The sequence below is a fragment of the Balaenoptera borealis genome, assembly GCF_965194805.1.
Source record: "Balaenoptera borealis genome assembly, chromosome: 2".
NCBI lineage: Eukaryota > Metazoa > Chordata > Mammalia > Artiodactyla > Balaenopteridae > Balaenoptera > Balaenoptera borealis.
The window spans coordinates 2,033,847-2,046,788 of record NC_138867.1 but is presented as its reverse complement, the minus strand read 5'-3'; the positions used below and the strand labels follow the sequence as shown (position 1 = coordinate 2,046,788).

General features: G+C 50.2%; 1 long non-coding RNA gene across 4 annotated transcripts; it reads left to right on the top strand.

Annotated features, from left to right (window-relative positions):
* The first annotated feature begins 6,507 nt into the window (after positions 1–6,507).
* Positions 6,508–12,565, top strand: LOC309623273. 4 transcript variants are annotated; one of them, XR_014241299.1, is made up of 3 exons: positions 6,508–7,742; positions 8,649–11,958; positions 11,993–12,565. It is a non-coding gene; the product is annotated as an uncharacterized lncRNA (long non-coding RNA). The 4 variants fall into 4 exon arrangements; XR_014241300.1 differs by having other exon boundaries at positions 6,508–8,392; positions 8,725–11,958; XR_014241301.1 differs by having other exon boundaries at positions 6,508–8,392.
* The last annotated feature ends 377 nt before the right edge of the window (positions 12,566–12,942 follow it).

Here is a 12,942-nt window from a genome sequence, read left to right as displayed (position 1 = left end):
CTAAGAATTCATCAATTTTGTTTAGGTTATCTAATTTGTCAGCATAAAATTTTTCATAGTATTCTCTTATAATTATTTTTATTTCTGTAAATTTAATAGTAATGTCCTTGCTTTTATTTCTGAATTTAGTAACTAGAATTGTCTCTCTATTATTTTTTGGTTAATCTAACTAAAAGCTTGTCAATATTTTTAGCTTTTCAAAGAACCAATGCTTAGTTTCATTAATTCTCTCTATTGCTTTTCTACTCTCTAGTTCATTTTTCTCTGATTTAATATTTATTATTTCCTTCCTTTTTCTTGCTTATTTTACACTACTTTTTCTAATTCCTTAAGGTGGAAGCAAAGGTTGCTTATTTGAGATCTTTTTCTTTAATGTAGGCATGTCTGAGCACTGCTTTCACTCTATCCCATAAGTTTACTACATTGTTTTCATTTTCATTCCTCTCAAAGTATTTTATAAAGTCCCTTGTGATTTCCTCATTGACTCGTTGGCTGTTTAAGTGTGTGTCATTTAATATCTGCATAGTTGTTCATTTTCCAGATTTCCTTCAGTTACTGATGTTTCATTGTGGTTGGGGAAGATATTTTGTAGCATTTCAGCTTTTTTAAATGTATTAAGACTTGTTTCATGGTCTCGCACATGTGGTGACATACCCATCACAAGCAAAGCAGACACCAAGATAAAGGACGTTACTGGAGGAAAAGACGGGAATTTCATCACGCAAAAATTGTCAATCCACCACGACAATATACCATTCCAATCAGTGTGCAGTTTCTTCTGTGTGCGGGGAGGGCAGCTCCCCATCTCCTCCCCATCCTCCCGGCAGATCTACTGGATGAGCCAGAGGAGAGAGATGAGAGGGTGAGTTACGGGCTAGAGCCCGATGAGCCCTCAGCAACCCTGTCACATCCCTCGCCGCCATCATGTCTCCTGCGCTTCATCCCCACTGTCCAGAGTGCTGAGGGCCCTGAGAGTGGGCAGGGGACCCCGTCCTCCCCCTCTGAGTCCCAAGTGCCTAGGACAGTGCCTGGAGAGGGACCGAGGTTTGTGGGATGAGTGGGTGGCGAGTGAGCTGTCCGCTCAGCGTTTAAGGGCGGGATTGATGAGACGTCTGTCTCGAGTTTCTCAGCCACCAGTGTCGGCTCCAAGGCCCCAAGATAACCCATTTCTTCTCAGGGGCTGCTTCCCCAGGAGGTTCCTGAAACGGGGCGTCAAGTTGCTGAGGTCCTGTGGTGTCTACACAGCTCGGGGGAGGGATTCTCTGGAGGCCAAATGGTCAGTGTTCAGATGCTGAGGCTTTTATGGAAATCTAGCACAGGATTTCCCCCACAGTTAACATGCTGAGAAATAAAAAAATTTCTGCTTTGAAAGAGTTTGGATAAGTGTTTGCTGGAAACTAAGATCGAGGTAACGTTTTCTCCATCACTACCTTTGGGAGTTTGATTTGATGACATTTCTGGCTGCTTATGGTGGGTTAATAGGACTTTTATTAGATGGAAAGTGGGGAGAAATGGATGAAAAGGGTATTGACTCAATCCTCCTCTCAGAGCTTCCCTTTGAGCAGGTGTCCAAGTGTGGACAAGCCCCCCAAGGAGTCGGAGGACAGGGTGTCTGAGGTGGGAGAGGAGGGCTGTCCCTTGGTCACCTGTCACCTCAGTGGCCCCCCTCTCACCCACACTGCAGCTGTGAGGTTCGGGTGACCCAGAAACTTAAAAAGGGCAAGACTGTCGATTCCACAGGGTCACTGGAGAAAGTCCCCAGAGTGCTGTTTGGACAGGGATATCTGGATCCCTGACAGGCTACCGTGGCACCTGACATGCGTCCTGGAGAGGCTGAGGAATAGAGAAAACCCCCCGCAGTGCAGCCTGGCCCCCAGAGGCGTCAGCGCCAGAGTCCACGGGAACACTGCTTTCTGTCTCTGAATTGCACAGAGGTGAGGTGAGGTGCTGCTTTGGACTGGCCAGGTCTCCACTGTAGGAGGTATGTCCTCCACTGGGGCTGGGGGTAAGCGTGGACCCCATGGGACAGGCACAGCCACCTGCGTCATGAGAAGGTGTTCACGTCCAGAGGCCAGAACTGCTTTCTGACATCATTACCAAGGAGCAGGGTTGCAAATTCACATCCCTCTGGTCCCTCACAGCCAGCAGTCGGGTGCACCGGCCGCAGACCCGGGGGTGGCGGTGAGAGAGGCTCCCGCTCCTGCCACCTCCCGTGGCAGCCCTGTGTGTCGGGCTGGCATTTGTACAGTGTCCCCTGGTTGTGGGCACCTCTGATTGTGCACGGCTGCTTCTTCAGCATTCCCAACAGCTCTGAAGGCCAATCCAAGCCCTAATAAACCTTATTCTGTCTAACATAGTCCCTGGAAATAATCCTGACCAGATAAACCAAGCAGCAGATAAAACAGAAAGAAATTTCAATCTGCAAAACCTGAGTGGTGGTGTGGCTATAGCAAAAGGAACACGGCCGTCGTGACCAGGCCTCTGAAATGTTGGTGTTTATTCCCCATTGATTATCTCAATTACTGAGTCTCATTCCTGCACCTAAACTTTCCAGGCTGAAGCCGGTGCTCATCACCCTCACCCCAGGTGCAGTCGTGGCTGCTAGAGCCATGAGGTACCCGGGGGAAAATGCGGAGAAGTACTTAGAGAAAACTGGAAAACTTCATTAAGGTATGTAAACATTATTTGAATAAATGAAGAGCGATATAATTTTTCAGCTTTCCCACTTACCTAATACATTAGCTCAAGGCTGTAAATATCTCCTTGTGCACAAGTTAACTGTATGGACACATTTTAATGTGTAAGATGTTTGTTACCTTCAGCCCAATCTACGTCTGTATTTCTGTCATGATTTCTTCTTTGACCCATTGGCTACTTAGAACTCTACTTCTTAATTTCCAAACATGGGGATTTGTTTACTCATCTTATTGTCGTTGTTTGCTAGGATAACCATGTTGTGACCAGACAGCACTCTTTGGGTAGTTTCAGTCCTTTAGGACTTGCTGTGGCCTAGCTTGGGGCCTGGTGTGGGAAGAATGGCTGGACGTGCTTGTGGGGAATACACGTCACTGCTCCCGGGAGATGTCTTCTCCATGTGCCAATTCCATGGTAGTTTCTACATTGCTGTACTTTCTATATCCATATCCCTGTTTGTCTATTCCTTTGAGAGTCACTGAGAGTGTTGGGTTAAAATCTCTTCCTAAAATTGAGGATTTAATTATTTGTGCTTTTAAATTTTTCCAGCTCTTACTTTATATGTGCAGGAATGAGACTCGGTAATTGAGATAATCAATGAGGAATAAACACCAGCATTTCAGAGGCCTGGTCACGACGGCCGTGTTCCTTTTGCTATAGCCACGCCACCACTCAGCTTTTGCAGATTGAAATTTCTTTCTGTTTTATCTGTTGCTTGGTTTATCTGGTCAGGATTATTTCCAGGGACTATGTTAGACAGAATAAGGTTTATTAGGGCTTGGATTGGCCTTCAGAGCTGTTGGGAATGCTGAAGAAGCAGCCGTGCACAATCAGAGGTGCCCACAACCAGGGGACACTGTACAAATGCCAGCCCGACACACAGGGCTGCCATGGGAGGTGGCAGGAGCAGGAGTCTCTCTCACCGCCACCCCCGGGTCTGCGGCCGGTGCACCCGACTGCTGGCTGTGAGGGACCAGAGGGATGTGAATTTGCAACCCTGATCCTTGGTAATGATGTCAGAAAGCAGTTCTGGCCTCTGGACATGAACACCTTCTCATGACGCAGGTGGCTGTGCCTGTCCCATGGGGTCCACGCTTACCCCCAGCCCCAGTGGAGGACATACCTCCTACAGTGGAGACCTGGCCAGTCCAAAGCAGCACCTCACCTCACCTCTGTGCAATTCAGAGACAGAAAGCAGTGTTCCCGTGGACTCGCGCTGACGCCTCTGGGGACCAGGCTGCCCTGTGGGGGGTTTTCTCTATTCCTCGGCCTCTCCAGGACGCATGCCAGGTGCCACGGTAGCCTGTCAGATATCCAGATATCCCTGTCCAAACAGCACTCTGGGGACTTTCTCCAGTGACCCTGTGGAATCGACAGTCTTGCCCTTTTTAAGTTTCTGGGTCACCCGAACCTCACAGCTGCAGTGTGGGTGAGAGGGGGGCCACTGAGGTGACAGGTGACCAAGGGACAGCCCTCCTCTCCCACCTCAGACACCCTGTCCTCCGACTCCTTGGGGGGCTTGTCCACACTTGGACACCTGCTCAGAGGGAAGCTCTGAGAGGAGGATTGAGTTAATACCCTTTTCATCCCTTTCTCGCCACTTTCCATCTAATAAAAGCCCTATTAACCCACCATAAGCAGCCAGAAATGTCATCAAATCAAACTCCCAAAGGTAGTGATGGACAAAACGTTACCTCGATCTTAGTTTCCAGCAAACACTTATCCAAACTCTTTCAAAGCAGAAATTCTTTTTATTTCTCAGCATGTTAACTGGGGGAAATCCTGTGCTAGATTTCCATAAAAGCCTCAGCATCTGAACACTGACCATTTGGTCTCCAGAGAATCCCTCCCCCGAGCTGTGTAGACACCACAGGACCTCAGCAACTTGACGCCCCGTTTCAGGAACCTCCTGGGGAAGCAGCCCCTGAGAAGAAATGGGTTATCCTGGGGCCTCGGAGCCGACACTGGTGGCTGAGAAACTCGGGACAGACGTCTCATCAATCCCGCCCTTAAACGCTGAGCGCACAGCTCACTGGTCACCCACTCATCCCACAAGCCTCAGTCCCTCTCCAGGCACCGTCCTAGGCACTTGGGACTCAGAGGAGGAGGACGGGGTCCCCTGCCCACTCTCAGGGCCCTCAGCACTCTGGACAGTGGGGATGAAGCGCAGGAGACATGATGGCGGCGAGGGACGTGACAGGGACGCTGAGGGCTCATCGGGCTCTAGCCCGTAACTCACCCTCTCATCTCTCCTCTGGCTCATCCAGCAGATCTGCCGGGAGGATGGGGAGGAGATGGGGAGCCGCCCTCCCCGCACACAGAAGAAACCAGAACCCCGCCTCCCCACGTCACCGGTGGGGCCCTCATTTGTCCCAGGCACAGGGCCAGGTCCTCCCCTGCAGCACAGGTGGGCTCTATGAACACTTCTTAGTTCCCTTTAGTTTTCAGAAACTGCATTTGAACCCTGTGATTATTTTAGCATCACTTTGTTTCCTCTAGACCCTGACCTGAGCTAATCTCTTTCCAAAGACAGGAGGCATTTACGCATTGATTGACAAATTGAAATTCTTTTTTCCCCTCTTATGTGTTCCTGGAGGTTAGTAAGTAGAGCAGACGTGAACGTGAAGAGCCCCCCTGCTGTCAGTGACTAGCACCCACAGACGCGTGTGGGCGGGACCCACGTCTGGGCGAGGAGTAAAACCAGGCCTTCAGAACCTTCACTCAGGTTCAAAAAACTCTAGAAAAGAAGAGATTATCACAGCAAGCACGTTGTTTCTATGAAGACTTTTCCTTAATCTTCATTCCCTGGCATGTCACTGTATGACTCAGATCCTAATAAACCCGCCCGATGCACTCATTCAGTCTTTGCCAGTGAAGTGTTTCACATGCGATGTTTCTCGCCTGTGCTCGGGATTGGCGAGGGTGGGCTAACTGCTCTAACAAACAGACATAAAACCCCACAAAATGTTACTTCCCTCCCAAACCACAGGGCAGAGCTGATGCGGCAGGGACCTCTGCTCCACACAGACACTCAGGGACCTAAGCTGTGTCCTGGCCAGCCCAGCATGGGGCCTTGAGTTCACCCTGGGCTGGGAAAGGAGATAGAGGACGGTTCTTTTATGGGCTGAGACCGGACAGAGCGTCCATCTCTCCAGCCACAAACCACTGGTGAGACGCAAAGAGTGCACGGGCACCATGAGCTGGGACTTAGCCGTGTGCCCAGGGAAGGCAGACACACCATGGCTGTCAGCCTTCCCTGCCACCACGTTCCGTCCCGAAAGTCGAGGAAGCAGGTGCCACGCCTCCTTTTAGGTGGTCACGTTGTGGATGCTCATGGCAAAACCTCAGGAACTGCCCAGCCCCGTCCTCCCAGCCACCCCTTCCTCCCTCTACTGAGAGGCTGCAGGAGACGCGCGCGGGTCTGGAGGTGGAAACACACCTTCCTGGGGTCTCCGGTCACAGACTCACGGCCCCGTCCCTCCCCTGACTCTCCCGTCCTTGACTGTGTGCGGGTTGCCGTGTCCTTCCCAGGAAACTCTGTGAGATTTGGGTCCACGATGCAGATCACCAAGGGCGGGTTCCAAATGCAGGTCTCGGCAGCTGTGGCTTCTGCTGCCCTTTGGGACAAGATGCAGCCGCGGACCATGCCGCTGGGGTGTCTCCACCCCCCGCCCATGTAAAGCGGTGGCTGGGTGCCACCCCCTCCCCAGACCTCACTGACTGTAAGCTGTCGGAGAGCAGGGCCTCGCCCCACACGTGCTCCCCTGGCGCAGGGCCTGGGAGGCCCGGGAAGCATCCCAGAGCCGGTTAATATTTAATGGGCGAAGATGGCACATCCTCCCAGGGCGATCCTGGAGGATCCATTAAGTGGCTCTTCTCCTCTGCCGCTGCTTGGATGTGTCAGGTCTCATCCATCTGGTCCAACTTCCTCAGTGTGTTTCAGGGGCCGTGAAGTCGTTCGATAGTCAAGTCTGCCATTGTTCACTTTCACCCAATTTGCCCCATTACTACATCCAATGATGCAATAGTCAAACTCAGACAAGGTTAAATTCATAGCACAGTCTAGGGTATCTGACATGGAAAGCTGCTTTCCATTTCAGTGTATCGTCTGTGTGGCTATTTGATTCAAACATAAAAACCTATTTCTAAGAAGAAAGGCTCAGTAAAACAAGTTATAAGGAGGGAGCTCACACTGGTTGTTGACCTTCAGATGATTCTCACAAAATATTTTATTGATAGATTAACTTTTCCTAAAAAATCCTCACGGACATTAAAGTTCGTGAAGAGGGTCTTTTGGCAAAGACAGCCTCAGGGGACGGGCCAGACCCAAAGCTTGAATAAACAGTTAAGACTGTGTGAAGAGCCTCGCAGGCAATGGGAACCACCCGCCCAGCCAACACCCCAAGAACACAAGCAAGTTCTAATTTTCTTTTAGGGAGACTTTTCCATTTTAACATCCTCGGGACACCTCACTAGGGGCCTCGTGGTGCCTGATAGGATGAGACGAGGTGTTTTCTTGCTCTCTTTCCAGAATCCCCTGGAGATGTTGTGAAGTTAATTACAACCCTGGTTTGGAGAATCCTGCGCTCGGGCTGCGCACTGACGCGGAGAGGCTTTCTTTGGCTTGCGCGGACAGGTGTTCAAGTCACAACTGAATCGGGTCTCCTCCACCGCCTCTTCCTCCCTCCCCTCCTTGTCGTAAAACCACCCGGCTCCTGCCAAGCCATTCTGGAAAGACACCCGCACCCTCAGCATGTCCCGAGCGAAGCACGGTTAATGAGTTGGATGGCAGGAGGCTTGGGTGACTCACCCAGCACCTGGGCACAGAGGCTGCTGTTCAGATAATTGCTCCCAGTTGCTTTCAGATGCCAGAGAGGAACCAAGAGAAAGGAATTCACGCTCAGAAGACAGGACTGGGGCAGATGGAAACAGAGGAGCCCACTCACCCCCCGTAGTTGGCAGAGCTCAACCCTGGGGACCCTGAAATGAAATCAGACAACACCTACCTGCACTGAGCCAAAGAGGAAAGACCAGGATGGTCCAGGGAGGTACTGATCATGTCTGTATGTGTGGACCAGTCTGTGGTTCTTTCCAAGGATGAGCTCCTGGCCTGGTTTAAAACCAGCAGTCCGTCTGGTTGAGTTGAGGCACTGGGTATCTCACTCATGAGCCGGCTTGTGTGAAAACAGAGGTGGGAGGAGGGGAGACCAATTCAACAGGAAACACAGAGCCACCGACCCCCCTGAAAACACGTGGCTTTGAGGGAAAAAAATTCAAGACAGCTGTTCAGCATGAGATACAGAGTATAACTGCGTGCTTAATGCTTTGTAATTTCAATGGGACCGAAGGTGGGGCTCTTGATATAGTTCTTCGAGGCTAGTGAATCTCAGTGCCTCTGCCTGAAACTTCTAACCTGTGCTAAAAATAGTAATAATAAAGGCAAGAGCAATGAAAGGAAATGGAAGGAAGGAAGGGAGGAAGGAAGGAAGGAAGGGAGGGGAGAAGGAAGGAAGGGAGGGAGGAAGGGAGGGGATAAAAGTACAACCACAGAAATATTTGTTTTCCCAGATACGTTTTGTCCTCTCTGACAATAAGAACGGTTTCCTCTCTCCGTGGTAAGGAGCCGAGAGAGAGGTCGTCCGAGCTTTCGGCAGGCACGCGTGATCCACATCGTTTAGCCACCACCTCTCCTTCCCAGGTTACCACCCAGGCATCATCAAGCCTTTCCCTGGCCCCTTGGTCTCAGTGTCATGCTTGACCAAAGGGGGGCACCTGAACGCTGTCCCCACGGTGCTGAGCTCTAAGGCCAGGGCCAGCTCCATGGCCGTGGGGCCTATTAGTCACCCAAGGCCCATGCATAGCAAGGCTTCCCACTTAGTTTAATGCTTTGTCATAGCCGTCTTGAAATTCTTAACAATTTTTAAACAAGGGTCCCATGCTTTATTTTTCACTAGACCCTACAAATGCCACAGCTGGTCCTGTATCTGACTGTGTCTCAAGCCCAGAAAACACCTGTGTGCTTATTTGCAGCAGTGTCACCTGCAGTGTGCTGGCACGGCCGCCGGAGCTCCCTTAGCAGCAGGACCAAGACGGTGGCCTGCCCTGGCGCACAGTCTCGCGACGTCAGCAGGTCCAACATGATGACCCCAAGGAGGCCATCGTTGTCCAGAGGATCCTGAATTACCTGAAGGTAGCCTGGTCTCTCCCTTCAGTCGTCACGGAGAGTATTTTGGGGTAAACATAAGGACTTTATGAGCAACAAAAATAGAGAGCTCTTCCAAGATGTTGCTGCACTGAGGTTTTGAACGTATGGATAGCGCAGTAGTATTACCTTGTGGTTTCAGATACCTGTTGATACCCAAATCCCATGATTTGCCTACATACAAATGGACAATTTGCCAGATTGCCTTTCTTTTGTTTCTTATAGGAAAAAAAAAATTACAGTTGTCTTTATTCAAGGAACCAAGGTCATCTAGCTTGTGGAACAGAAATTTAAGGGATAAACTAAAATTTTCCTTTGATTTAACCAAAGGACTTTACACTGAGTTTGGCGACCAGCCGTTCTCCCTCTATTTTTTAGAAAGATCAGGAGGAAACAGTTTAACTGCAAATGTGAAGACAAGTTTCCTGCCAGTGGAGGTTGTTGAGTGTTCCCATGACCCACCCACGGGAAACTGTGGAATTTCCTCCTGCAAAGATCTCCCACCTCCCCAGGCAGACTGTGTGGTTCTCAGGTCGTGTCTTCCAGATGTACTTCCTGTGGGTTTAAAAATCGCCCCGGCTGACAAACGGCATCATTGCCAGTGGAATGGCATCCAGCAGCCAAAAACAACGAAAGGGAGACTTGATGAGATGAACTTGGACACACTGTTCCAGAACCTTCATTCCCACCTAAGGAGCCAATGCCCGGCAGAGCCAAGCCCGTGTGGGTCGGGTTGGCGTGGGTTTTCCGGTCCCTGTTTGCCCAGCCTCTTTGGCCTACGGAAGGGCAGCCTGGCAGGTCCTTCACTGTCGAGCTGGCGTTCTCGGTATCCTCTAGGCCAACGCTGTCCAAAAGAAACAGAGTGTGAGCCACATGTGTATTACTAAATTTCCCACAGACACATTACAAACAGAAACAGAAACAGGTGAAAGCGATTTTAATAATATATTTTACTTAACCCCACATATCCAAGGTATTATCATTTCAGCATGTAATCTATTGATTACAACTGTTGTTAATGAGACACTTTGCCGTCTTGTCTGCTCTGAGTCTCTGATACCCGGTGTATAGCTCACAGGCAGGGCACATCCCAGCTCGGGGCAGCAACGTCGCCGGCGCCAGACAGCCGTGTGTGGCCGGTAGCTGCCGTATTGGACAGCCGAGTCCTAGACAAGGTGAAATGCCTCTGTGCGATCTTATTTCAAGTATGAAGTTGATATTTACGTGTACTAGACCTGAAAAATAGCCCAATTCATGGATTTATTTCCTTCTGGGTGTTTTCCTTTGACTGCACTGAATTTTTAAAGGAGAAATGAGGAAATAACACAGTGGTAGCCATGCCTGGGCATTGGGTCTACCCTAAAAACTAAAAAGTCCAATTTTAGCTGCATTAAATAATTTCCATGAGCCACTTTTCCCTGAATTTCCATGCGTTGTTATTGGGCTCTTGTGCGTAGAAGAGACATAGGACTTAAAAGGTAGGGAAAAACGGGACTTAACTTTTGCTCTAGTTTGGAGACTACCTGAAGCAGTGAGAAGAAAGCCACCTCGGTTCCTAGGAGCTGACCCTGGGATGAGGATGCTTGTGCAGGGGACGTCCTGGGGGGATGCTTCAGGACAGGGGGTGAGGGAAGCAGGAAGGGGCGGGGAGGTGGTCTCAGCTGCCAAGGAGACCCACCCTGGTCCTATGGGAGGCTCCTCAGCATGGGAAAGCCCTGGGGGCTGGTTAGACACAGGTTGCTGGGCCCTGCCCCACAGCGTCTGAGTGGGCCTGAGGGTCTGCGTCTCCAGCAAGTCCCCAGGTGGTGCTGACACTGCAGGCTGGATTCACCTTGAGAACGGCTTTAGTCTACAGCATGGACAGCACCAGAGTCCAGGGGCCAGGTCTGTGCCAACCAGTCATGGGCGCGGTGGGCATGACCTCCTGGTCGAGGTGGCCCTTGTTGGCCCAGGGGAATTTGTAACGACCGTTGGAAGCAGACAGCCGCACAGTCAGCAATGCACTCCCCGCCCTAGGGAAGCGGACACATCAGCCAGAAGAAAGGGCTTGCGTGGGACTCCGACCGGTCCTCCACCACCCAGCCGGCTCCATGGATGGAGGGGGCCGAAGGGCCAATCGGCACAGGCAGATGTAACTGAGGAAGCAGCTTCACGAGCAGCATCTTCTTCACTCGAGTATCTGCACCCAAGCAGGGAGAGCATTGCTGAAGCAAAATGCGCTGTTGGCCCGTGGTTGGAAGTTCTCATTTGTAGCACCTGGAGATGAGAAGTGCTGTGAAGCCCACCCGCCAGGCAAACAGGGTCGGGTCCAGGGTGTCCACAGGCCCCCTGAAGCTCCCCACGGGCTCAGCAGCAAGTCCCTCAACAGCTGCTGTGGGGAGAGCGCTCAGGGCTCCGGTCCCCAAATAGGATCGGGGAAACCAGGGGCTCCCAGGTCCAGGGTAGCTGAGAGAGGGCTGCCTGGTGCCCGTGGACGTCCTGAGAACCGGCTGAGTTTCCCACCGTGGGTCAGTCCACACAAGAGGCAGAGCCACCTGACAGGACACCAGGACCAGGGGCTTTTCCAGGTGAGCTGACTGGAAGGAAAGTGCTTTGAAGCCTGCCTGACGCAGCCAAGAGCCCCCATCCACCCCCCAGGTCCGGGCTGGACACATAGTCTCATGTCCTGCCAGGATGACTTTAAGAGAAAATTAGTAATACATCGGCAAGTTTGGCCACCTAAGACATAAGCGATAACAACTAGTCATCTTGTAAAATAAAGATGTAGACGATGCCTCCTTTCAGACCAGTGGGGAATCGCTCAGTGGGCACCATCGCACGCTTCACCCCAGCAAGCTTCCTCGGGTTACACCAAAGCCTGTTAAAGACACTGAGAACAACAATAAAACATGACTGAACAGAAAATATTCTTCATAATGACTTTCAGTGAATAGGAAGTAAACTTCCAACTTTTACCCCTTGCAAATGAGAAGTGTTATGGGCAAGAAGGAGCTTGGAGAAGGGCAGTGGGGAATGAGAGGGACGCCAGGTGACGTGGTACCAGGCGACGGATGTGGTACCAGGTGGCGTGGTACCAGGTGACGGACGTGGTACCAGGTGACGGACATGGTACCAGGCGGTACTGCCTTAATTGCTGGGGCCTCTCTGAGCACGTCGTCATCTTACCTGGGATCAGACCAGACGTGATTCTCAACCCTCCATAGAGCTTTTTGTTTATGTGGGTTATATCTATCTATATTTTCTACTAAAGTTAAAACTGAGAAAAAATGAAATATTTATCGATTAACTCAATTTAAAAGTAACAAACCCAAACGTCGTGACCTGTGGTCCCTACTGCATCTTCTGTGTTTCTTTGTCCCACCATTTAAAACTGTAAACTCCATTCTTAGCTCGAGGAGGGCCACACCCAGCAGGCTGGGAGGCTGACCGCCCCACCCTGGCTCTGGAGCTGTGTCGTCCACTGCTGTGAACGCCACCCCGAGTGGCCGTGGAGTGCTGGAACGTGGCTGGTCCGGACTGAGAGGGGCTGCGTGTATGAAACACACACTGTTCAAAGAATTAGTACAAAAAGGAATGTAAAAGGTCTCACTACATTTTTTATATTAGGAACACGTTAAATTAATAATATTTTGGATGTACTGGGTGAAATAAATTATATATTAAAATCTGTTTCCTCTGTTTCTTTTTACTTTTTTTCAGTGTGGCTATTACACAATCTTAAATTACCCATATGGCTTGAATTATATCTCTATGAGACAGGGCTCATCTACAGCACCTTCAAATTGGACCAGATGTCCTATATTTTCCGAGGACAAAATCTGCACTCTAGAAAAAAAAAGTTTAAAACATACCACTTAGAAAATACTGGGAAAAAAATCTTCATAAGCCTATTCCCTCATTACAAAAATTTATTTGCTAAGAACCAAAATATGTCCCAAGTTTCCCAGGCAAGATTCCTAAAAAATTAAATATGATTTATTTTAAAAAGTAAAAGAAAAGAAACAGATCTCTCGGCGGGAAAGGCAATTGTTGGGAGCGTGTTTCCG